This window comes from Gallus gallus, chromosome 1 (genome assembly GCF_016699485.2).
Source record: "Gallus gallus isolate bGalGal1 chromosome 1, bGalGal1.mat.broiler.GRCg7b, whole genome shotgun sequence".
In the NCBI taxonomy this organism is placed as follows: Eukaryota; Metazoa; Chordata; class Aves; order Galliformes; family Phasianidae; genus Gallus; species Gallus gallus.
Genome location: NC_052532.1, coordinates 47,471,235 through 47,499,065, shown reverse-complemented (window position 1 = coordinate 47,499,065; position 27,831 = coordinate 47,471,235). Strand labels below are relative to the sequence as shown.

The following is a 27,831-nucleotide window of genomic DNA, read 5'->3' as shown; positions in this document are numbered from 1 at the left end:
GTGGTCTCACAAGCAGAACAGGGGCAGCCCAGATACAGCTACTGTAAAGACCTGATCCCTTAGCTTTCTTAAATCTACCCCTTCCAGCCAACAGATCTAGCAGAATGAAAACACAGTTATACAGAAACATTAAAATGTTCAAGGCTGTGTGATGGCTGTATCGTGTCCACCATAAAAGTCAGAGCTGCAAACCCAATAACACAGCAGCTCTGGCCTACCAGTAAGTACTCTTAGTTATAGCACTATTAAAGAGCTGATATATCAGTAAGCTTGATTTCTCTAGAAATAAGAGAATTAACTAAAGTAACTTACTCCCCTCAGTGTCTGTTTTTAAATAATCCACAAGTATACATCTGTATGTCTGTGTGTGCTTAACTGTTCTTGCATCACAGATGTCTGCACTTGAAAAACTCTCCTGCATTTAATAATTTTCTTTTCCTGAAACCAGTGTATTTCTTAAGAAGATAGGTGGTTTGTCTGAGACCACACCGCATGTCAGAGATGCAGCTGGCATCAGAAGCTGGAGCTACAACCTGCAACTCTGTGGAGAGGTTCTCTATCTTGGCACACATGGATTGTGTTCTCGCTGCTGCTGCTGGCCTTCCAATTGCTGCTGGAAACAGATGCAGCTTGAAGAATCACTATCTGTAACACAATGGCTATGTGACATTAGTAAGCTCAATATCATAGACTCATAGAATGCCTTCGGTTGAAAGGGATCTTAAAGCCCACTCAGTTCCAACCCCCTGCTGTGGGCAGGGCTGCTACCCACAAGCTCAGGCTGCCCTGGGCCCCATCCAACCCGGCCTTGGATGCCTCCAGGGATGGGGCACCCAGAGCTTCTCTGGGCAGCCTGTGCCAACACCTCACTGCACTGTGAGGCTGTGGAGCTATGTCAGACAGCTCCAAGAGGGCCACCACGGACCACTCAAATGAATTAAACACCAAACCACTTTCAGTACTGAAAGACAATGTCCTGGGCCTAAGAAATATAGGGCACCATTCCTGAAACAGAAGAACCACAAAAGGTACAAAATCAGAGCTCGGACAAGAACTTAAATTCAAAGTAAATGAATGCCAGCAAATTCAATAGGATCTCTACTTCCCATGTTCTCGCTGACATGTATAACTGCTTGGATCTCCAATAGCCATTTAGGCTGGAGTATATTGAAATCTGAATGCATTTGTTTTGGGAATTTCTGATATCAATTTTTTTATTATCATTATTTCCTCAGTCTGAGGTTACATTCTGCAAGATAAGCAATGTCCAGTCTTTAAGTCTTGAAGGCCTCAAATTATATCAATAGCAGTTCATAATCCAAGCTTGATCCGCTATTTATCTTTTTTAAAATGAAATTCTTAATTCACAAAGCATATTCAAGAAGTCTCCAGTTCTCTTTTCTAGGCTGCAGTTCAGAAAACAGGAACACGAGAGGATCCCTACTCCAGTCTCTGTTTTCTTTGGGTGCTTCTTCCGTATTTCATGACACATTAGGATCTTCTTGTAAGGAGATTAAAAAAATAAGGGAAAAAAACCAATCTGTTGTATAGTTCAGTATTTTCCCTCTGTTCTGCAGCCCAGTAGCTCTTCAGGAATAGTAAATTAGCTTGCAGCACTGATTTTTCCCCAGACACTTCTATTACTTTGAATTTGCATCCTTATCCTGTAGATTATGTATGCCTGTGCGTCACTGTGCCTGAATTAGACTACAAGTTCCTCATAGCAGAATACCTTATTCTGTTCACAGCACTACACTCAATTTCGATGTTCAAATAATAAAGTAACATAGGAAACATAATGGCAAGAAAAATCAACCAAAATACCCTTAGCACAAGATTGACGGTAGGTCTAACAGCTACTTGACAAAAATCAATAGGCCTCACAACCTAAATGTTTACAGTTGAAGACTTAAAAAAGTAGCTCCACAGACTTCAGATGATCGTTTCTTTTCCTAAACATTCATCGTGGGAGCTTTTCTACTGAGGGAGAAGAGCTCTTCCCAAAATAGCTCCCTGCATGGAAAGGCTCATTCTGAGATCCTAAGCATAAACTCTTGTTTCCTCCTTTTCCTGGCCAGTGGGGTGGAAGGGGCCAAACTCCACCTGGGGCTGGGCTTTCAGAGATGAAAGGATCCTCTCATGTCCAGGTGTGTGTGGTGGCAGAAGTGACACCATTTTCAGCTCAGTGCAAGAGAGCAGTAAGAAAACGTCTCAAGACTCTTCAGAACTGCATACAGAAATCTTGGAGATGTATGAGGGGGAAGAAACCCACTTTGTTCTGAGCTCAGAGCAGAGTCACAAATTGAGTCTTACCAGCTGAGTCAAACACAGACCATATACAAAATATATAGCATTAAGAGCAGCCCATTGTCAGACACGAGGCAGCAGATGAGGAAATGGCCTGATGAGCAATTTCTATTCTATTTTGTAGTCATTTACAGACTTGCTTAATGTGCTGTAGTGACTTGATAATCTCATTTTTTTCCATCAGGACCTTGTTTTTGGTAAGGAGACAACATTCAAACAATTACACTGCTGTATAGTATATTGCTATTGTAACATGCCAGGTCTGGAATTACTGCAGATGAAGAGAACAGTATATTCTGTCTAGTCAGCGGTTTTTTTCTATTTGCACTGGATGCTGTCTGTATGTTCTTTTACTCAGTAGTTCCAGTACCCATTTTCATTTTCTGTTCTCCTGCATTAATCCTGCTTTGCAATCTTATAAGTCCTGCCTTCCCTGCACAGCTGCTGCTGTCCTGGACAGGATACAGCTGGATGCAGCTCTCTCATTTGGCAAAATGTTTGTTTGTTTGTTTTTTCATATATGACTGTATAAAACATTTATACCTGCTACAGTATTTATGCAGCAAGCATAAATTTTAACTATACAGATGCGATCCCTTGGAGCCCCACCTTCTATGAAGGCACCAGAAGGGGCATCCCCATCTCTCAGCTCTCACGTTTTTCCTGCTCTCCCTCTACCTGCTGATGGGGAATCGCTGCTCAGAGCCGTGCAGAGCATAGGGAGAAGTGATATCATGCTATGGCAGCTTCAAGGAGATATAGTGGTTGTTTCAAAGACAGAAATCCTTTCAAAATGGAGTGCAAAGCTTAATCAGCAAAAAGTTAGTGACCTGGAAAGACAGGTAATTTAGTGCTTGGCTGCAAGATGAACACTTAATTGAAGCTTTTTCAAGTGCGTGCAGAACTTATTCCCAGAGCTTGCAAATGAACCTAAATATCCCACGAAGCAAAAGGGATTGGTGATTTCTTCCACCATCCAAACTAGCTGTCTTGCATTTCCAAGCAGCCAAGCAAGCCAGATGGAGATAGATGGGGCTTCCTAGCACTCCACTGCCTTCCATCCTCCCTACTGGCAATTTTCCGTGGTGCCAAAACAGCCACAGATTAAGCACTGCAGGATAAGTACCAGTGCTCATGTTCATTATCTCTAGTCTAAGGGCATGCCTATGTTCAGGCAGCTCTTGAGTTCTCAGTTCAGACCACATAGGTGTTAACATGGCTGGAGTAGGGTTAAAAGCACCAGTTCATTTTTCATCTACCACTGGTAAACTGACCTCCAGCCTAGGCTGGATTACAAAACACAACCAAACAGCAAAAATCTCAGAAACCAGTTGTCACCTGCTCATAAATGCTAGATATTGTGCTGCATCTATTGACTTGTGTGAACTGGCTAAGGGAAGTGGACCAATAATAGCTATTTTCTTAATTCTTTAACTGACTTTGGGCATGAATAAGAAATGTTTGGAATCAGTCTCCAGAACTTCTGTATGGTCATCCCCCATCACAGGTGTTGTCAATGAACATAAATGCCAAGCTTTGCAATGCTTCTGACCAAACTAAGTATAACTCTGCCACGTCAGTTCTTTCCCCTCTACGTCATCTGGAAAGTACAAATAGGACATAACTTGGTCCTAACTGCCAAATGGAAATCAGCAGCAATGGAGGGGAACTCTCAGCAGGCAGGAAGGCAGCCAAGGCTGTGCCCTGCACAGGCAATGGCTTACATCAGAAGGGAGAAATCCTTGTCTGCAGTCTACTTGTGCTGATGCAGCAAGGGCACGTGCTCAGACAGGTATCAGCAAAGGGCAGTGCGAGAGCTGTGAAAGAACTGGATGCGGTTGTTAATACTTCTACACTTTTTCAAAGCAAAGGATGGAACTTGAGAGAATTTGGACCTATACTTCAAGTGTTCCTATTTGTCAGAAGTAAGTAGAAAGCCAAAGCAAAACCTTGATCTAGAGGTTAATTAGTTTTAAGACATAAAATAAATCTCCATGAGGCTGTTCCTCATGATTCTTTCAAATGTGTATTCTTGTAGCAATGGGTGAGACACTACACTCCAGTTCTTCTGAAACTTCTGCTGGTGTTGCAAAATGCACAGTCAATTTAGTTTACTGCAGTGGATTATAGATAAACCTGCTGATATGAAGAAATGACCTTCAATTTCTTTTTTATCAGAAGCTCAGTAAGCTCTTGGATGTCATTGGCTTGACAGCACAGCAAAGCATTTCTCTAAGCCACTTGCAAATGCAAGTAAAAATGCACAACAATGGAAGTGATGAAGTCCAGTTTAAACCCAAGCACCGTACACTGCAGCTCTGCCTGTTCTGTCCCCATACACTCTGATCAGTTTACTGCAGATAATCAGTCAGACAATTACATTAAGCAATCATGTGCCATTTTCCCCCTCAATTTAGAAATTTACGGCTTTAAATGTATACATTTATCATCTGTTTCTAAACTTTGGCTAAACCATCTTTCAAACCTCTTCCACAAGACAAATTGCATTTTACACACAAGAAAGAGAAGATATGAAAGGCTGTCCATGTTTCAGTGATTGATGTAGCATTATTGATGGACAACATGACATGAACAGCTGGAGGTGCCACTCATTCCTGTGTGGATCTGGTGGCGTTAGGGCAATGGCTGTAACATATCCTAACCAATAAAGCAACAGGCAAAGCCTGAGTGATCGACCCTAAAGGCAGACGCATTGAACTCACTGTAATGGGAAATCAACCTGAAGAAATCTACCAGCAATGTATTTGGCTCCAAACATTTACTATATATTAAAGTAGTCAAGGAAGCCCATGCTTAAAAATTCAGGATCTTCCTGGGTCTGCAGAAGTACTAGGCTTGGTTTGTTGCCGTCCTATACTGACAGCTTCATTATGCTCAGTATAACTGTAGTATTACTGAAGAAGGCACTGTAACATACACAGGCTCTGATTAAGTACATTGTCTCTGGCTAATCAAACCCAAGTAACGCATCTCAGTGTAACTCAATAACCATGTCAATGCTGTGCTCCACACATCTGTACTTATCCTGTGCAGTGACTTTGCAGCTTCTCTTGTTTGGTTGTTTGTTTCTGTTGTTTTGTTTTGCATGTTCGGTTGGTTTGCTTTGTTTTATTTCAATAACAAGGTAAACTTTCTGGCTGGTTTGCACTGCAGCTATTTAGAATCAGATGAACACTGCAGACACCATCAAAGCAGATTTAAACCATGTCAATTTCTTGCTGCATTTAGGAATATCTAAACAAGATTCCTTGTTGTACCATTACAGGTCAGTGCTGATGGGCTTTCTTGATTGCTGCATCCGTAACATTCTAGAGGGTTTTGCCTTACTTTCTCTAAAAATCCTATGCACCCAGACACATCTGACATGGGGTTTCATTAAGCAGTTCAAAATCACTTTCAACACTACCTATTTTAATACCTTGCCAACAATATCAATATTTTCTTGTCTTTTTCTTTGGGAAGTTGCATGCCACCATCATACCCAAGGGAATTTTACTTCCAGATATGATCATCTCAAACCAGTTCTTATGGTCAAAGTGAGAAGTTTGAAAAAGAGCAATTTTTATCAAGGGAGATCTGTGAGATGTTACAGAATTAAACCTCACCTAATCTAGATTCTCAACACGTTCATTCTGATGATTTGTAAGAGCTGCCATCCTGAAACTTGCACTTACATTCTGTATTTTTTATACCATAGTATTATGATTGTGCTGAGGTTACATCAGGGGAACTATGTTATTTTTAAAAACCGCATAATTGTCTTCCACATTTCTCCCTTTTGTAGCGTGCTTAGCGTACTCACTGCATAAACAGAAATATAATGCATAATTGCTTTCCTAATACTTTGAGCTGTTTATGGAAAGAAAATACTTTTTACTGATGCCATTTGAGACTTTTATTTAGTGTGAGGTTCACCCTTGCATATTTATTTTCACAACCGACAGTATGAAAATGAGAAGTAAGAAATAAAATCCAAACTTTTCTATGGATAATGTTGAAAAGTGGCCATGAAAAACACCAGCTTAGCCTCCCTGTGACACTACTTACATTTCCTCTGTATAAATTAATACTGTGCAAAATGAAGGCTCATTTTCACAGGACCAAATCAGCACTGAGAGTATCAGAGAACAAAGTGCTCCGTTTGAATGGCACTTCTGCACTTGCTAAGGTGGCTTCATCTGCAAGTTGTCAAAAAATGTCACAACTCTCTTGCTGAGCATTTTTGGCATCAATAGCTCTAGATGGACATCCTTCTCATCAGTTTCATGCCATCGCAGAACTAGTTCAGTCATTTACGATATCCTGAGCGCCCTAGTCCCCTAAAAAGGCTCTTCAGAGACTCTGCTGTGACAAACCCTTGGTGCTCACAAGTCTAACCACAGGAAGAAACACTCCCCACTTCAATCCCAAATTAGGCATTTTCCCATGTAAGCCTCCTGGAAATAGCAACACAAACAATAATGGGAATCAGCTAGCTGGAACTGAGGAGCTTCTTCTGTCTGCAAATTAATGTCTCATATTAAAAATTAATTGGAAAATTAATCTGTTTATTTATTTCAGGCTCTTTCTATCCAATGATCCTGAAAAAAAAATGTTATATTAAGGTAGAACAATTTTTTTCTTTTCTTAGTTGATCATTCTATAAGCTTCAAGGAAGGCACTGTTAATTTCTAGTAATTTAGTCATCAAATTCAATATAAGATTCAGAGTCCATGAAATCTATGGGTCTTCTGTGATTATGGCATGAATATGAACACCATTTATTTTACTCTAATAATCTAATTCTTTCTCTGTGCTGGCCCAAATATGTTTATGAAAGAGAAAATTATATATAAAAGAAAAAAATTAGAGCTTATTGGCAGTGACCCACACAAGTTTCTAGATACTATATCCTATCTTCTTTCTTCTGCAATTTTTCTGTGTTAATGCTATATATGAAACATGCTTCCCCATCCCAATTCATTGTTCTGCCTTTAGTTCCCCTATAACAACAACAAAAATAAACCAAAACCAAAAAAAACAAACAACAACAAAAAAAACCACCCACATTTCTTCCTAAAGGAGAAAGGTACAGGGTGGAAACACTTAATTTTCTTTTTTTTTTTTAACCCTGAAGAATAGAAAAGCCTAATTAAAACCAAAAATACATGATTCTGAATTCCCTGGGCTGATGCACTTTTCCTGCAGCCTGTATCTGCTCCTTGCATGCCGCTGGTATGCATCAGAAAGTAGAGTGAGACACTGTCGTCACCAAGAGTAAGTGACGATTAACAGCTGTCAGCATGGGCAAGAGAAATGAAAAACACTCTACCTGATTTCTTGAGCGTCCTCAGTAAGGTCCAACTCCATGCTCAATACATCTGTGCCACTCACAAACTGAGAACTGTGCTGGAAAACTCTTGACCCTGCTGCTTCTCATCATTCACACTTCCCCTTGTTCCTGACATTCATTTCTACTGCTCTAGCAGTGTTGTTCCTCTTCAAACACTGAGATGCAGAACTGGCCTAAAATTTGCATAGAAACAAGGGGATATTTTGCTTCTCACCTCTATAAAGAATTTCTGTCCATTATCCAAAGCAGACAAAGAGGGACTTGGTCCCTGTCCCCACCGGAAGGCTCATGTGTTGACCTCTGTATTCTCTGGGGCTTTCTCTGTAATAAATTCCAAAGTTATCCAAAACAGGCTGAAAAAGCTGGGAGCTTAGAAATGTAGAGGGCAGCAAAAATTAAGTGATTACCAGTAGAATTCAAGAACCCACAGTTCCAGGTATTGGATATCATGTACTTTAAAAAAATAATACAAAAATCTCCTGTCTCAAGTGCTTATGGAGACAAAATTAGCAAAAAAACAGAAAGTAAGATGTGCTTAATAATAAACAAGAGTAGTAAAAAACAAACTTTGCTTGCTTGACTTTCTCATTCATTCTCCATGGCAACTGTATGGACTATTTACTAAAACTTCATATTTTTTTACTTCATAAAAACTGATATCATTTCATGAAAGAAGAGGTGACTTTGAATTCTAGACTTCACACCATCCAGACAGCTATCACTAGCCACAGGGAATCCATTGACTGCAGCTGAACAACAGCTTCTGCCTGAGCCAGGCAACATCCTGGTGCAAGAGCAAGATGAAGAGAAAAAGCATGCATTTTTACTTATGGATTTCCTGACAAAATGGAGCACTAGATTCTATTTCACACTTTCACCAAAGATTTTCAATTACATCATATCCTGCTGATGTTCTTATATGGGGAAGAAGTTCCTCAATGCCTCTTGCATCACTCCACTTATCAGAAGCACCTGCCTCTGAATTAGTTAATTCCACTTGAAGTCTGAGCTTGCTTAGCAAAATAGCAATACTAAATCGAGAAGGATTAACATCGTACCACAGTGCTCAGCATCTTAGAGTTAGCAGGGTGCAATATTATTGGCTTGTCAGACTTTTAATAAGAGGAGTAACAAAAAACTTCTCTGCTCTCTCATAGTGTAAAATTCAACACAGAAGGGACCCTTTGCAAAGGTTGCAAGCCTGACTTTTACTATATCAACAGATAAGTTGTGCAGGGAGGAAATAGTCTTTGTGGGAAATCAAGGGTTCTGTATATCCTTCAGTGTAAATCAATAAGTCTCTGATTTCCTTGCACAGAATTAGGTACTTAGTGCCCTAAAAATGCCCTGTAGAGGGACTGGATGTCCTATTTTGCTCTCTGTGCTTCTATTTATGCAAATGGCTGCCTCCGCTTTCTGAGTGTATTGTTATCAGAAAACCATAAGTGTGATTACACATAAAAACATCTCCATGATACATTCAAATTATAATTGCAAGAGATAAACAAGGATTGGAGGAGCATCCTTAGTAGTATTTCCTGATCTCTGAAATTTCTCTGTCTTCAGCTTACAAGCACATTAAGATAATAACATATCCACTGCTTTAATTCAGAAAAAATCTAAAGTGATTGAAATAAATTATTTTTAAAGCATTTTTTTAACTCATCATGAGGCCCAATGGGTAGAGACAAGGTCAGGCCCTTTCCTGGGATTATGTGTTAAACACAGCTCTTGCTCTTGTACTGGGACTGAAACGAGCAGGTAACAAATCCCCACAAAGCCGCATGCATTGCAGGATGCTGTGCTGTGACAACTATCTGCAAATGGTGCACCAAACAGTATTTCAGACACTTTACTCACTCAAAATTTGCAGTCCCGTGACCATGACTCACAGGCCAGACCTTCTGGTAAAGCTTCTGAAGCATGGCCATACCCCTGATAGTTTCAAGGGCACACAAAAGAAGTTTTAGCTGTTTTTCTCACAGCGCTTAGGACAGAAGAATTTTTGAGTTTGAGAGTTGATTGATTACAGTTATTACTTGCACTACTTATATTATGTCCTTTACTAAAAATGATAATGAAGTGGAAGGAAAACATTTTCACAGTTTAATTGGATTTACGTTTAACACCGAAACTAAAGATAAAACTCATGCTCACTTAATAGCTAATCAAGATTTACCTTTCTTTTAAAACTGGAAAGTATCTTTTGGGTGAGAAAGTCAATTACAGCCCTTACTACCAGCTTATTTGATTGCCAAGGAAAAGATACTCAGTTGCTTAGGACAGCAGAAGTAAGAACCATACTTCGGTATGCCAAAAAATATATATATACATACACATATTCTCCATATGTTAGAGCAGGATTTGATATTTGATGGAAGCTCAATATCCCATTAAGGCAGACTTTCATCAGCCATGTGAAATCTACAAAATTTTTTTACATTAAAAACTTCAGAAATAGTGTTTCTCAGTGCAGTTAGGGTTGATAATATTCTCATGCTGTGGTCAAGAACACCTTAACAAGGGCAATGTTTTCTCACCTGCACTTAATCCTGTTACAGCACAAGGGCATCCCTGCAGAAGTTGGAGTAAGAAAGCAGAGACCCTCTCTCCTGGGATCTCCTGGACAGCAGCCATACCATATAGCAACAAAGGAAGAACTACCCTGATGGAGCGGAAGAAATCTGTAGCTGTAGAAAATACTTTCTTCCTTTAAATTATCTGTTACACATTATGAGGGAACTCTGTAGTAACAGACGTTTTCCCCTTGTGACCCCTCTGCCTAGAGAATAAGGAGCATGGCTCCAGGCTGACTTTGCACTATGCTCACACCTAGAATGGAGAAAACTGAAGCTCTTAAATATCTGTCCCACATATATTGCCAACATTTTTCTCAGTATCAGAGGATGAAATTCCTGGATTTCATATTGCCTTTTAAAATATTTAGTTGTTGACATATTAAAAAAACTACATCAAAAGAGTGTTTAGTTTGCAATATCAAGCCACCAGACTTAAAGAACTGCCAGGTTTAAGGCTGCATCAGTGAAATATGCTCAACATTTTGTGCTTATGCAATATGATACGATCACAAATAATTTTTATCTTCAGTGAGCACTTGGGAGACATTTCTGAGATAACCACCAATTCCGTGTGGTCTCTCCCTCAGCAGAGGGGGAGCTGCATACAGAAATGGAGATTGAAGCTGTGTGAAGAGAAATGTTACTCTCTGGTTTAAAGAATGTGAATTTTTGTCTTTATGTAATTGACTGAGTACCCACCTTTGCCTTCAGTGCAGAAAAGGGTAGATATGGCACTGAGGGACATGGTTAGTGGGCATGGTCATGATGGGTTGGTGGTTGGACTAGATGATCTTAGTGAACTTTTCCAACCTTAATGATTCTATGATTCTAAATAAATGGCTACAATGGGTGCCCAGCTTTCAACACAAGATTAATCAAAGCTATGGTACTCACATCTCTGGACAGTATCAATTCACACCTTATGTTGATTATGTGAAACGCTATAATACTGTAAAGGCATCAAAAAATAAATCATGCTCTTGGGATTTCAAATTCAGTGCCCTAAGATAATGGGCATTTCTCATTTTCATGCAAAATCTCACCTTATCTATAAAGTAATAAGAACCAGCAAGGACAAGAAGAAGGGAAAATTATTTGCCATCTGGTGATCAGCAGAAGTTATGGTGATAAGACATAAAAATACATCTATCAAGATGTTCTTTTTGGAGCGCGCTTTGAATCATACATACTATCCATGAGACAAGAAAGACAAAATGGAACATAGAAGAAACTCAGTGAAAACCACTGCATGTGAACATCTGATTAAAATCTACACAATAATGTATAGATGCAGCCAAATTCTGCCATTTATTAATTCTTAAATCATGGATTTTACACTCTTGCATGCCGTTTAGTATAATAAAGCATGCCTGGATTGCACAGTGCAAGCATCCAAGAATGCACTGCAGTACTCACAAAGCCAAATCTGAGGCATAAAATCTACTTGCAGGCTTACAGATGTTTCCAAAAAATGCAGTTCAAAAGATATAAGTGGTAACAACGTGGCCCCAGAACATGTTTTTCCCCTGGAGTCTATAAAGAGAAGAGGACATATGTTTGACAACAGTGAAGCAGAAATATCACTTCAATTGCAAGTCAGTTAGCCCAGAGTGCACTGCAACCAGAATACTAGCGAGAGCTTCAGAGGACATAAAAATCTAACCAGGAATCATGATATGCCCTGGAAAGCAAAATAACTGGGAATGCTTAGACAGGCAAAGACAAGAATCAATGATATCAAAATTATTTAGCAAATATCCTAAATATTTCTTTATGTTCTGTAACAATATGATAATTCCCTTTTCCCCTCACACTGTCTCTGGAAGAATAAGCTATCTGGCATGAGCAGGGCACTGGCATAGGTTTTGAGAGGCCTGGGTTCAGCTAAGACACATATTTTTGTATGATCCTGAGCAAGACATGTAAATCCTTGACAATTATGAAGTTTCTATGCAGAAACTGTCACAGTGTGACTGAATGGCAGAAAGTGCCTAGCAAATCCCTGATGTAGAGATCATCATAAACTGACCTTAAGAAGATGTTGGAAATCGTTGAATCTGTGTCACACTGGTCTCACTGCTTCTCACTCCTCTCCCTCTTGGGACTGAAATGAAGCAGATATCCTAAACCCATCTTCCTTTCCTCACTACTTGTCATTTCAAAATAACCCAAGAGCCAAAGTGTCCTTCAGCAAACAATGTCACACTGGGACAAGCAAGGGCCTGCTGTACATCCTCACGGCAACACCTATTGAATTTCAATTCTGTCATTTTCCTTAAGTTTAGGAAATGAGATTATCATACTGAAATTTCACACGGCACTTCTGGTCTGTTCTGCCTCTGCATTGAAATGTGACCTTTAACTCTGTCATTGCATTGTTTTCCAAACACTTAATGGAAAATCATTACTTCTTGTTGCAAGGAACATTAATCTGTGCAACAATTATTGCTGAACTACTGTAATTCAGAGGTTTGACTGGGTCCCCTTCCTTCTCCTGAGGTCTAGAGAGCTTTCAACTTTATTTTCCCCTTCTCAACTAAAATAGGGAACTTCTATGGCAATAACCTCAAAAGCCCTGGATGTAAACCATGGTAGTGTTGCCAGCTTCAGTATGAAAAGCTTGAAACAATTCTGGCCTGTATCAATTGCCTAATTCTTCTTCATTATGGTTTTTTGACCTCTAGATTTCATAATTATGGAATATGCTGTTTTCCTAAAAACAGTATTCTTCCTAATGAGGTCATCATTTTATTTGGCTCTTAGGTTCCAATCCTGTTGTCCTGCTAAACCTGCCTATAGCTACCTCCTGTTCTCCAGTTTTCAACACGAGTTTCACAATCTCTTGAGACTGCAGCTCATGCTCTTCATCAAGAAATCACAATATTTGCTAATCCCTGGGGACTGAATCCGAGCTAGGCTCTTTCTAGATGGAATAGTATACAGTATACAGCAGAAAGTAAGAGCGAAAAAGCCCTACAGATAACAACCAGTATGAGAAAAAAAACCTATCACAGATATCATCCCTATAAAGAACAAAGAACAACAAACAAAAGAGAACAAAAAATAAGAAAAGTACGAAGGCAACCCAGTACATAAAAAGGCAAAAGAAGTATGTGCCAAGGGAAAACTGAGAGAAGCAACAACATGGAGCACAAAGAAGAAAAGCTCTCAGGCTAGCCTGAGAGAGAGAATAACAACATGGAGAGAGATTGTGGGTCTACCAGGATACATGAAGACATACCCATAGTCTCATAAAGCCCTGGATTTCAGCTGGCATTTTATAAGAACTCATCCTTCAGGAACTCTCAGGCTCATTAACAAAAAGTCCAATATGACGTGTGAAATATTGTGCCTAATTTTCATGAAAAACAGTTTTGTCAAAGAAAATGATCTGAAATGGGAATAATCTCCTGGAAATCCAAAACAGATAGCCACCAGCCTAGCTTTTCCCTACAGCCAATTGGCTCAGAGGAGGTTCAATCTTGCTTCTCTTAAGTGATTTTGATAATTATCTTCTTCCTTAAAAAAAAAAAAAAAAAAAAAATCACAATTTTTCTAAACTTAAGTCCACAAGCACTGTACAGAATATGGAATTAACATCAGTACTTCAGGAGGCTACAAATAGGAGCAAATAAATGAAGTTAAAAAAATCTATCATGAAGCAGGCATCTATTTCAACCACTTACTGGTGATATAAAACCTACAGGTAGCTTAAATTATACAGAAACTGCTATTCCCAGCTTCCTATCATCAAATAGCAATAGGCCCTATGAGAGACTTGGGACACAGATCTTAGGTATGCTTCAAATTGCAATCTAGAATCTCTAACTTCTACTATTGTACCTATGGAGAAAGTGTGAGGAGCCAACCTGTTAGAATCCTGGCATTTTAGACACACAGCCAGTATGAGACGGTCCTAATCCTGGCTTGTGTCATATAAATATTGACTGTTCAAAAATGGTTATGTTTTTAGGGTGCCAGACTGGCGCCCAGGTGTGCTGGTGGATCTAATCTCATGTTGATGATGTGCTAGTTTGGATCTAACACCTAACAATCACTACCAATACTGAAACAGTTCCAGGGATTGTATTAAGAATGACTCAGAGAGCTTATTTAAATGATAATAAAAAAAATTATCCACTGGTAATATGGGCTTTCACGTGACCAAGTTGTGTAAAATTCTTGGACAGCAAGCCTGTTGACAAGCCTGACAGTCAAACCCTAAGTGAAGAGTCTGGAAATCTCTGAACTCAAACTCAGCCTTCACCATCTGGTAGGGATCAGTCTTCTCTCAGGGCTGGATTTGGACACACATTTGGAAGTATGCTTGCTGTAACTCCTCCTTAGCTGGTAGAGGGAAGGGAAAGTATTTTGAGAGATGAGCCTTGCAGTGTTGTAAGCCTCTACATCCAACTCTTAAAAAATAATACTATTTTCTCTACTATAAAGAAACATGGGTCTTTCCTGAAAATGATCTCTCAGACTCATGCTCTCTTAGGCCAAAATCCATCCATACGCACAGAGCTGTGTGCCATTAGGTCTCCTATCTGGAGACTTAATTGCAGCTTCAGTGATATTCATCCTGTTCAGAGAAATTGTTCTTAGATATCAAATACTTGCATTAACATGCTTTAGTACTACAACCCCTTCCACTGGGTTGCTGAGGAACTGTCCAATACCTTTCCACCAGAATATTATTTCATCTTATTCTGCAAACAGAACAGCATAAACATCTTGATTTTAGACATCTCAGATGATCAGAACAAGACCACTTGAATTTGGTTGACTCAAGTTTAGGTAATTTTATCTTCTTCATACCTTCCACCAAAAAAGGCTACGAAGGTTTTCTGAAGTAATTCTGAAGTAAATACTTTGTCTTTAAACTTTCCAATTAAATTTTATGTTCAGAAGTGCTAACGAAACCTATAAAATAGAGCACTCCTTCAGGAATGCTTCAGTTCTTTGATTTTTCCCAAAATAAGGAGGCCTAATTCTGCCCCACCGATTCTGAAATGAGACAGTTGTGACTTATTCTATGCAAGAGAAACTTCTTTAACTTACAAAATTGCTCAATTTATTGTCTAGTATTTCCTATGAAAAAATTGTTCCCGAGCAAATCTGCATAGCAGGAACAGAAAGCCCACAGTTTCCTTGAAGAGTCCGTCAGATCTACACAAGTGCTATACTGTTGTAAAGACAGAAAGCATAAACGTCTGAGATCTGACAGGCATAGAGTGAAAACACTTAGTAGGAGGGCAGTGCATCCACAGAAGATGTGTTGGACATATTTAACAGTGCCCAAAAGGTAAATCTGCCACACAAGTATGAAAAAAAAAAAAAAAAACCCACACCCACGAAGTACCAAACTCCTTCTGACAGGCTATGTAGCATAGCATCCAAGCACTGAGCTTCTGGGCATCCACAAACTGCAAATGTAGCAACTGGGCTGAAGACAGCTAACTCGTTAATGCCCCCAGACATACAGAGACAGATTTGTAATATTTGCAGTATTAGAGCTGTAAAGTCCTTGAAATCAACATGTACAAAATCTACAGACTTAAAAAGAGAAAATGTTCAGATAAATCAGTAGAAGTTAACTGCATGAATAAAAGAAAGCCTAGAAATTGCAGTGAATTCTTGATACATGTCGATACTTGTATCACTATGGATGAAGAAGCATACAAAACCAAAATTAATACAACATGTAATACATGCCTGTAGTGGATATTTTAACGTGTAATTACGTGAACTTATAAGAGTATAATGGAGCACATTACCTTTCAAAACATTTGCAAACAGTTTTCACAAGGTGCTTTGAAAATCACTAACCAGTGCACTGCCTGGTACTGATGACTTGAGCTTTGCATCATGCACATCCCAGCATCACATGTATCACATGTCAGTCTGGGGCACAGAGGGAAACTGGGGCGCAGTTAATCCACCACTTGCATTCTTTAGCCAGTGACCATCAATAGCTGGATATGTCTTGTCCAAAAGGATATGAGTACACAGAAAGTATAAAAGTAATGAGAGTAGTTTTAAGGGAAATAGTGAGCATTTTGTAGAAAAGTATTCCTTTCTGTTTGTAACGTAAATGTATATGACTGAGTATTTGTGGAGTTTTAAGTTTTAAATAACTTGCTTTTAAGGACAAATCAAGTGAGGAATGCATACTTATCATGCACAGGAAAAAAAAAATAATGCAGTGACCTCATCAGCCCATTGGGTGATTTCAGCTGGCTGCTTTTTTTTTTTTTTTTTTTTTTCCCTCCCTGCAGTTGTTTTCTATGCAGTCCTCAGACATTCTGCAAAGGAATTAACATGACACCATGCTGTGAAACAAGGAAGTACTATGCATGCATCCCTGTATCTCAGCATTCATGGGATTCCTAAGAACCGAAAGGAACATCTACCTACTTGGATTTCTTGTTATTTGGGGGGTTTCCCTCTTCTCTCTACCTCCCAAGGCTTTTACAGAAGCTTGCATCTTTATTTTTTAGCTCAAGGCTGCAACAGGATGTGCTGGCAGAATTTAGGTGCAGTCATCTCAGTTGCAGTACACAGACATCAGGTTCCAAATGTAAACATCCCATTGCAAGCTCATGTGGTTTGAACTGGAAAAAATACTTCAGATTTATTATTTTTCTTCCTTCTCCTTTACCTCAGGACTATATGAAAAGCACACTGCATTGTATATTTCAGCTTTTAAACTTCTATTGAAAAAAAAGGTGTGATTATGCTTTTAGGTTAAAAACCAGCTTTTACAAGATAGTCTTTCAGACATGACATTTTTCAAGTGAGAACAGCCCTTTGGATTAAATGCTAGGTATGAACGTAGATTTTAACGTATGGGAATGTCTGATATTATAATAATTGCTTGAAAATAAAAATAATGTGCTGTGCCACACTTAACTGATCATCATAATCATTTTGATTGCACATGTACTCTGTAAATCCTCTTACCTGTAAAGTTTACAACAATTTTCTAAGGAAAAAGAGGACACAGTAAGCAGCTCAACGTGCAGATGCCAACACAGAGTTACTTACTACTTTTAATACAGAGAAGTCTAAACTTGGTCTCCTAAAAGCAATGCTATGACCTACAGGCACTCAGGAGCATTTCCCTACGTGTGCTAACAAGATCACTGCTGGTCTTATTTCACAATCAAAAGTTTCCTTACTGCTGCAATTGTGTCAGAGCTTATTGAAATGCAAACAGAACAAATACAGACATCTTTGCTCCCCGCTTAAAGAAATTAAGAAACACAGACCTTAGAGCCTTTTTATAATAGACAGTGGGGAGGACTGCTTTAGGGATAAATGTTGCTTAAACAACTCATTGAGCTGCACAAATGCCAAGAAAGCAGGAGAGGCAGGTTTGCAGTATGCCCTCCTGGATTGGTGAAGAGAGAAACAGGTCTCTGCTGCACCAGTGGGTGCAGCATGATGCCATCATGAGCTGACGAGGCAGCTGACTCGGGCCATTGGCATCTGGGCATGTGCTGTCCCCTATCATACTTCTGATTCACTTTTTTTTTTCCCCTGAAAGCAATGCAGCAGGTACCTCACTGCACCATGAAGTCCTCTACCTGCAGATCTATGTGAGGACTCCTCCTCCCCCTGTACCTCTTGCAGGTGCTGAACACCGCGCGCCCTGCTTTGATCCCTGAGTGTCCTCCCTTCCGCAGCACACACACACACACCAAGCCAACCAGACATAAATACCCTTTCCTGTCTTTTCTGTACTTGAGTGCAAAAACAACTGCAATGTCTGAAAGTTTTTACTCATTCGGCAGAGGGAAGGAGGTACACAAACTCTGCTGATCTAAGCAGCTCATGTGAAACAAACCCCTCTGAATTACAGCACGAATCACTAGCAAAATTATTTTATTAAGCCATGATGTGAAACAGATTAAACAATAAAAACAATTTCTGGATGCCAGCATTGCTCTTTCTTGAGAAGGGCACTGCAGAGACAGAATTAAATCTTTATTCTTATCCTACCTCATTAACACAAAAGTGTAAGAACACATCACCCCATTGTGTCCCTTTGAAGGCATGTCAGCCTAGGATGAGTCTGAGCCTGTGTTACATCTCTGCCTTCAGCAGACCTTTTAAGATTTAGTGAAGTCGTTATTATTCCTGCAGTGTGTAAGTGCTATGCGTACTCAACTCACATAATGGATTCACAATACGAAACACGTAAGTTAATATTTTTGCAGTTCTCTCACACTAAAAGGCAAGTATTTGCATTTACTTATATGTCTCACGCAACAAACAATGATGTCTGAGGTCACAGATGTCTGTGGACAAAATGATGACCTTTCTTACTTGCGACACCAGTGCTGTTAATATAGATTAGGACACGGTTTAAATAAGAAAAGATTTAATTTAGTTGCAGTTCTTTTCTGCTGCAGAGTTGTGAAAGAGTAAGAATTTGCAACTGTATACATCAGAGAGGGACCAGGGCTATTGGGTTGCTTGTGCTGCAACTTCTCGTCCCAACCAATCAGCACTTTAAAGATGCAGAAGGTCCAACTTAAATCTACGCCATCAGGTGTTTCTATGTGTAAAATGCTGGAAGAGTGGGTCCTTCCTATGCCAATGACACACACTGGCACCAACCACAGGTACTCCGCACTCTTGCACACAGGGGTGTCAGAGTTTTCCGGATGACTAGCCAAAGCAGGGGCTATCGGTGCCCTTCTGCCACAGCAGTGCAGACCTACAGAAATGAGTTCATCTTCACCAAATCTCTCCCTCAGTTCCCCAGAACCTTAAGCCATTGCTGCCACAGGCAATCACAAGCAATGTTCAAGCCTCCTGTTTCAAGGACAAAGAGGCAGCACTCAGATTGCAATCACTACTTCAGAGCTCTGAGTCAGAGAGGGGAAAAGAGCAAAAATCAAGAGAAAACTTATATTTCAGTTAGCTGACAACTGCTATGAAGTAGATGAAAATGGTAACTAGTACTGAGCGAAGGTCACAAGGCTTATCTAAGAACACAGGGGTAAAAACAGACAGGGAAAGGAGAGAGGGGAGAGGGAGGGAGGGAGAGAGCATGAGCACTGCAGCAAAGAAGCTATGCTCAGCCAATACATGCTGGCACTTACCATAAAAATAGAAAGATCCAAAGAGAATCAGATTAAAGATCCTTTTTATCTCTCTTCAATAGAAAGATTTCCACATGAAGCTCTGAACACAGCTGTCCAGGGAAAAGCAAGGCAGTTTGATGCTGCACAGAAAACACTAACACAGCAGTGGCAAGTCCTTGCTCAGCCTTCCAAAACCTGCAAGCAGTTTGTGCTGAAAAATCTACGGTAAGAAGTCTGGAAACGACTCCTACATAACACAGCAGCTAAAGCAGACTGCTGTTTTCCTCCAGTCACTCAGGCTGCACTGTTTTCATGTTCATCTTCTCACCATTACTTACATCCTAGAGGTGGGCTTGGGGGTGGGGAAAGAGATTTCTCCTCCAAGTGGAAAGGAGCGCAGAGACAGCATCAGCATTTTTAATCAGTGGCTGAGAGTACCCAATCAGAGGAACTGAGTTATGCCAGCGTGACAGTTGTCCAAAGCACGGCAGCCTGGCGCGGTCCCTGCTCACACAAGAACACTTTAGGTAATCGGCTGCTTAACCCCTGCAAGCTGTTTTCATGCCCACACACAAACAAACTGTCGTCATGCACTGTGTCTTCTCCTCCAAGGAAAAGAGCTTTGAAAACTATGAGCTTTTTCCTGATGTGCTGTTTTCTGTATCTGAGCAGTAGTTCAAAAGCAAGAAAAGTTTGGAGGTTTGAATCCCAGCATCATTTCACTGTGCAATTTATTAATCAGCAGCTTCCATGTGTAAAACACACATGAAACTCCTCCTTCTTCGAAGGTCTCTTTTTGGAAGAGAAAGAAGTCTGCGAGAGATTTTACAGCGCAGATCCACTGCTGTGGAATGTCTTATTAAAGGCAGCATTGTTTTTGACATGAAATCATGAAACTCTGACAGCAGCAGATCCCCAAAAATATATAATCAACATCTCCTCCAGCACCCCCTCAAAAGACAACTTGTATTAAATGTTTGTGATGTCATCTATTTTGCTACTGGATATTTTAAGAACAAAAATAAACAGACCACAACCTAATTTGCAATAAGGATACCCACAGTCTGGAAACAAACCATTCTGAGGCATTTAACCCAATCAGCACGGGACAATGATGCAGTCAACATTAAAGCTGTCAAACGCTGCAACTTCCAGAGAATGCTTCTGCTTCCAAAATATAAATGCCTAGATTTTACTATGGAGGAGAAATTCTTCTGGTTCTACTGCACAATGCAATCCACAGTGGCACAGGCAAAAATACAGCATGCAATTTGCATTTAATTAAAGCAGGCACTCTGCTAGTAGACATGCAATGTTAAATGTTCATCTTCTAAAAGTATTTTTAGAATGGTCAGTCCCAGATTTCTGCCATACCGTAAAAAAAAACACAAACATAAATATCACCCAACTCATGTTCACATTTCAGAAGATGGCCCAGGTATCTATAAAGGTATTTTGGAAATTAGTCCCATTACCTCAATGCTTTCTAAGACACCATGTTGCCACAAGACTTGATTTTCAAGGCCCCAGATAGCATTTTGGGCAGCAGCATGGTGCATGATATATGTTTCCAGATCTCCAGTGGCTGCTTCTACCACTGTTAGTACATGGTGTTTGTCATGGCGGGTTTGTGGGAGTGTGACATAATCAGCCTGCAAGGTCTCCCCATATCTATACTTCTGCCATCATCCTCCATACCAAAGAGGCTTTATCTGCTTGTCTTAACTGCAGGGTATGTTTCAGATTCATAGACAACCTATGTAATAATGTCCATAGCCAAGTCTACCCCTTGATCCCAAGCCCATCTATAAATTACATCCCTTCCTTGATGGCCTAGAGGTCTCATGAGTCCACCAAACTAGAAAAGGTTCACTCTTATGTTGCCAATCCAGATCTACCTGAGCCACTTCAATCCTCACAGACTGATCCACCGGCTGATTGTTTTACTGTTCTTCAGTGGCATGACCCTTGGGTACGTGGAAATCTACGTCATTTACTTTCATAGTCATGTTCTCTACCAGTAGAGAGAAAAGCAGCAATATTGGGCAGTAGTATCTTTCCATAATGCAGTGATGGTGCATTCCTTACAAATTTCCACCACCTAGATTGCAGGCACCTGACATCATCAGAATCTTGGGATAACCAATCATCATCCAGGTCACTTTTATACATCATCTCTAGCACAGATAGTCCCCTCAGGTACTGAATATCTTTCTCCATGGTGGCCCACCTGCCTGGGAAACATACCAGATCTTTCTTGAAGGACTTTCTTTCTTTCCCGGCTAACAAGAGTTGTATCATTAGGTTGAAAGCTTGTGCCCCTTTTCCAATCACTTTGTCAATGCCCCCTTCCCTAGAGAGGCCTTCTAGCTGCTTGGCTTTGCTGCCTATTAAGTCCAGGTTACTGGCCCCTTTATCCCAACATTGGATCAACCAAGTGACAATACATATGCTTGCCTAGATGACATCTTAAGTCTGTTCGCATAACTGACAGCTCACTCAGACTTGGAAGTTGGAACATTATGAGTTGGAAAATTATGACTCTTCATGCTCCCATCCTCACGATGGCACTGCTTCATCCTCGTCTTCTCCTTCCATCATCATTTGAGTAGGAGTTTGTGTCCTTACTAAATGAACTGAATTTTGTAGCCATTTTTGTCTTGTGTATTGCAACAACTGATGCTGGCACAGATTGGTTCCTGATCGAGCTGCAGTGTTTGGAGCAACCTCAGGGTCTGTTGCGTTGTCATCGGGTTTGGAGACCTCTTTCCCTTCAGGGTGCTGAATAATGCTAAACTTGGTAGTCACTAGCCAGACCCCAGGATGTGGCAGTGATTTGTGCCCCTCTAGAATTGCCAGGGTGACACCTTTTCCAAATATTCACTTATTTCTCAGGATTCTGCAGTTGTTCAGGAGTGAAGTTACAAAACACTGGGGTTGCCCACTGTTGTAGGTACCTGCCCATACCATCCCACTCTTCCTACACTCATAACTATCCAGACTCAGGGCAGATCCCTGGGAGATATTCATAAATAGTTAACTTTAAACAAAACTAGAAACACATTCAGTAGGCATAGCAATAGTAACATGCTGGCTTGAATATCCTGCTTTTCTCCCCCATAGCCAGGCTTCCTGAGGAGAAAAACTAAAGAGTGAAATTATAAATAGTTTCCAAGATATGGTTTCCAAAGTGTGAAGATGACTGCATTCAAAGATGAAGATTGAATACAGATACCAGATTAGTTTCGCAACCAGCATTATGCCGTGCACAAAAATGATAACCTTAATCCAGCCCCTGGAAATGGTAAACAGCACAACAGGGATCATACATAGTAAGTAATATGGTTCCATGAAAAAAACTCTGAAAGGTCTCCAAAAAGAGAAAAAATATAGCATTGTGACCAGCAACTATTAAACTACTGTAACACTTAAATCAATTCTGATTCAACATACTCTGGTCAAATCTGTCATTATCTTAATGCTTAGAGCTCCACATTGGGTGCCAAAAGGACTGTTGTGCTGTAACCTGGCAGCAGCTCAGCACCACACCGCTGTGTGCTCGCTGCCTCCAGGTGGGATGAAGGAGAGAACTGGAAGCATAATAGAACTCAGAGGTTGAGATGAAAACTATTTAGTAAGACAGAAGAGGAGAATGGAAACAAAAATGCAATGATAATATATATATAGCTGCAATGCATTCACTCGCCGCCACCTGCTGACTGACATCCAGCAACAACACAACTGCCACCAACTGACACCAGCAACACCAGGTCTTGCTCCCCATCAATCGATGCCCAGCAGTCCCTGAGCAGTATCTGACCCCCGCCCAACTCCTCACAGCGTTATGGCCTTCTGTACAGTGTCACACAGTATGGAAAAACCAAACAACTCCACACCTCATTCAGGCACCATTCTGGCTCTTCCCACCACGCTGCCTGGCCTGGCCCAGGGCACACTCCCATCACTCAGCAACAACCAAACATCGGTGTGCTACTAACCCTGCATAGGATGAAACCAGGACAAGGGGTGTCTAGAGACACTTCATAGAAGAAACACTTCACACCTACTCCTAAGATCACGTTTTAATATTAATTCTACAGCCTTTTTCCCCACATTCCCCACAGAAAAAGCCTTGAACTAGAACAATAAAAAGAGGGAAAGTCAGAAACGAATTCTGTATAAACAAACCTCTCAATTCCCTTTTCCTCCTGTAAGGATGTATGGAAAGCCTAACGCTGGCATAACAGCTCTTTGAAGAGAAGAAACCAAGGCAGACTTTGTTGAACAACACTATGAATATTTTCCAGTGAGTCTCTTAACAAATAAACCTGGACCTTATATTTGTAAAAGGAAGGGACTGCACGGTCTGTTTCCACTTTTTTCATGTAAGCACGGGAGGTGTGAGAAGAGGCTGCCCACAGAGGCAGGAAGAACTGCCTGGTGCCATCCAGATCCTCTCTGATGTCAGCTATAACAACACAAAAGATATGAATAAAGGCTAATAGAGGCGTTCATTCAAGCTTTCTGCTAAGAGCAAAGGATTGAACACTCAAGTAGTTTATGTAAGCTCCTACTGAAGCCTCCTTCAAGAAACATGAAGAAGTCTCTGAGAGATGCTCAGGGTATATGGATCTATATTTCTGGTGAACAAAAGATCTCAATTGCTTTGGAAAAACACACATATGTCCACAGATAATTAATTATCCCCTCTGTTCCAGTACAATGACTGCTGCCTGAAAAAAAAAAACACTGAAACCAGCTCTTTTTCTACATCTAGTTAGAGGAAAAAAAAAAAAAAAAAAGTTTTTGTTTTGGTGAAAGAAAGCCAAAAGAGCACTGCTCATCAAAACTGAGGTTTGTTTTGTCCTACCTATGTACCTGTTAGTCCAGAAAGAAAAACAAGCTAGTCTCTATTTCTCCTCAATAATTTAGGTGACAGCAGTTCAAAACAACATTCCTGAGCAGGAAGTTTAAGATGATATGCAGGATCCCATCTCACTACTGGAGCTTCAAATGAATGGCCAGCTGCTCAAAGAAGTGAAAGGTTAAGGAAGGCAGAGGGAAGATGGATTCTGCCAGCACACAGGTCTCATCTTGACAGTGTACTCCGGTGGGTGGATGTGTGAATGTTGCAGGGAGATGAGGGAAGAAGTAGAACTAAGCATAAAGGAACAAAACAGATTTCAGTGAAAGATGTTAAAAGTTTCAGTGAGTAGTTTTGGTGCAAGTGTTTTGTTTCTCCAGTATGTCAGGATCAGAGACACATGGACAGGCTGTTGCCTGTTGCAAACAGAGTTTGTTTATAAATGTTTATAAATATATAAAGGGCAGGAGTCAAGGGAATGGTGCCAGGCTCTTTTTGGTGATGCCCAGCAACAGGACAAGGGGCAATGGGCACAAACTGAAACACAGAAATTTCCATCTGGACATGAGAAAGAGTGACAGAGCACCGAAACAGGATGCCCAGAGAGGTAGTGGAATCTCCTTCTCGGAAGATATTCAAGACTCATCTGGATGTTTTTCTGTGTAACCTACTCCAGTGAACCAGCTTTAGTGGGGGGTTGGACTGGATGATCTCCAGAAGTCCCTTTCAACCTCTATAATTTTGCGATCACTCCTGAATGCAGAATGTTTCCAATCTCTGAATTGAATGGAGGAGACAGGAAGGAAATAGTAAAATCAAGAATGTAAGAAATGCTCAAAACCTTCATTCTCTGCTTGCAAGAGTGTTGAGGCACCTGTCCAAGGAATTCAGCACAACTCTGGTACCCTGTACTGAGGTTCTTGATGAGAGCAATGAAAAGCCTGAGCTGCTGCTAACTTTGCCTTTGATGAAGGTAATTAAGAAAAATTAGTACTGCTCAGTTCAAATACCCTTCAACTTTGGGTTTTGTTCTTTGTTGGTTTTGTTTGTTTGTTTGTTTCCACTTTGTAATTGTTATTATCAATTAGATCGTTTTCAGTTAGCAAAATTCTAACCTCTACACTGATCGCTAAGTGCTGTGACAAGGTTTCTCATTAGTCATCTTCTTGGCAGGCTTAAAACATTTTCTGGTCTATTAGCCTGCCCCATGATGGTTCTTTGCACGCTTTGCAAACTTTCAGGACTATTTTTGAGGCCATGCAGGATTTTAACCAGTTCTTCTAAAACACACTGAGAGAAGATATCTTTCTCCTGATTCTGAAACAGTTTGCTTTGTGATTTCTTATTAGAAAACTCTTGAATTAGTGTTGGAGCAAAGTATCTCAAGTTATGATTATTTTCCCCTAAAGGCAAAGCAGAAATAGCTATTGTATTTTTCTGCTTTTAAAATTATAATTGACTATCCCGCTATTTCTACAAAAGAACTTTAACAGACAGGAACAGTTTAAATAAAAATACAATTCCTAACATACTGTAGAATCTTTCCTGACTCTAATAGACACTTTATCTATTTTCTACTGTATTACACATTAATATTCATGGATGTCAGCATAGCAAATTTTCAAAATCTATTTTATGGCTTTCCTTGTAAGATAAAAATGATATATTTTTAACAAGAGAAGACTTCACTCTTCAAACTGTTCTTTCCTTGGAAAAACTAAAATGTTTTTAATATTCTTCAGATAAATAAACAATTTCTAATCATATAAAAGTGGATTCCTTTTTCAAGCCTGCTGATAATAAAGCAAGAAGTATCAATATCTGTCCAGGGAGAAACTTTATTTACCTTTGTTTTCGAGATAAACGAAAACCAAGGAGTTCACAAACTTCCACACATGCTGCTGATGCAGCATTTGGAATTGAGTACAGAAGGTTCTGAACTGCTCATAGAGATGGAAAGGAAGGAAGACTGAAAAGCATGATGGAATTCAAGAAAAGATGCTGCTAACACGAAGTCAGTATGACTACTAATACTTTCTACCTTGGGTTATTTATTTATTTATTTATTTAATGTTATTCATATAGCGATTTCAGAAGTACCAGAAACATTCAGATGGAAAAGATGAGAATAATTAATCATCTAGACCTTCATTTCTACAACATAAATTTAATTCTAATGCAGGTGGGAAGCAGTACAAGTAACTGACAAGACCTTGTGGATAAAAACTACAACTGATGAGTATGCCATCTTTAGTCCTAATTAGAGGGTTTGTAAAACTTGTTTGATAAAAATACAAAAATCTGAGTTCTTCAGTGATGAAGCCAAAATCCCTAGAAGAAAAGCAGTTTATGAAAAAAAAAAAAAAGATCCCTGAAAAACCAATGTTTATAAACATAATTTGACAGAAAAAGCTGTAATATTCATGACCGTATTCTAGAGACTTTCTAAAGGAAATTTATCTAGGGAATAATAGTAAACTCCCCTTACAGGTTTCTTTTTCACTAACGTTGAATTTCCCTGTTTATTACTGCATATAAAAAATTCTGACATTTAGCTTCATAGTAGGAAAAAGGCATAGTGTTGCACCCCCCATTTGTCAAACAAAGCCACAAATTCTGATGTCTAAGCATAAAAATTGAATATTTTTCATTTTCTTCCCACAAGAGAAGGTTCCCTCCCCCTCCTTCCTTTGCAAAGAGGACTGTAAATCAAAGCCATAGAGAGGTAACTGAAGGATATGTCTCATACCAAGCATGCCATTACCAGTTCTACATTTAGAGTATCACATTTGGTCTTTACCTCAGGATCTCAGCGTTAGACTCTTTAAATCAAGTAAGAAAATTATACATGTATTATTTCTTTAAGAAGGCTGAAATAAGCAACAACAACAAAAAGCCCACAGCATTGTAGCCTGAAGCCAAAACTACTAGGTGCAAGTAGGGAATACACAGAGCCCACCAAAGTGAAGTTTTAATTTAATGATGCTTTTTTTTTCAAGTGGAGAATCAGTATTTACGACTACCAATTTTAAAAACATTTTAAACTGAATTATGTTACTGCTGCTGTTTTCAGTATATTAATGATATTATGCACAATGAATATAAAATTACCACCAATCAAATCAAAAAACAAGCATAGGAAGCAATTTTAACACTCTTTACAGATCATACTTTAATGGTACAGAATATTCTATTAATTTCTATTTCCCTAATTTAATAAAATTAAACTCCCAGCAATGAAATGATCTTATAATAGGCCATAAACCTTACATTTCTCTTCTAAATAATGCATTTATCCCTCTATTCATACTAATTCCAGAACAGATGGTCAGGAGATAACCCAGTTAAATAGTCAAAATAAATACAAAAAAAATTAAGGCGTTTTTATTTTTTCCTTTTTAACGCAGAAGTTATTTTACCACATATTGTTGTGCTTTTCCCTGAGGAGAGGAGAGGAGAGGAGAGGAGAGGAGAGGAGAGGAGAGGAGAGGAGAGGAGAGGAGAGGAGAGGAGAGGAGAGGAGAGGAGAGGAGAGGAGAGGAGAGGAGAGGAGAGGAGAGGAGAGGAGAGGAGAGGAGAGGAGAGGAGAGGAGAGGAGAGGAGAGGAGAGGAGAGGAGAGGAGAGGAGAGGAG

At 39.8% G+C, this 27,831-nt stretch overlaps 1 protein-coding gene across 5 annotated transcripts in view; it reads right to left on the bottom strand.

Annotated features, from left to right (window-relative positions):
- Positions 1–19,699, bottom strand: part of ANO4 (anoctamin 4) — a 173,144-nt gene extending 153,445 nt beyond the window's left edge. For 3 of the 5 annotated variants that reach the window (XM_025154917.3, XM_040667745.2, XM_040667740.2), the window contains exon 1: positions 19,353–19,699. The gene's annotated coding sequence lies outside the window, so the exon portion shown is untranslated. Of the gene's footprint in view, positions 1–7,639; positions 7,716–19,352 lie in introns of those variants that run through there. The other 2 variants (XM_040667734.2, XM_046914759.1) reach the window with 1 other exon arrangement.
- Between the last annotated feature and the right edge of the window lie 8,132 nt (positions 19,700–27,831).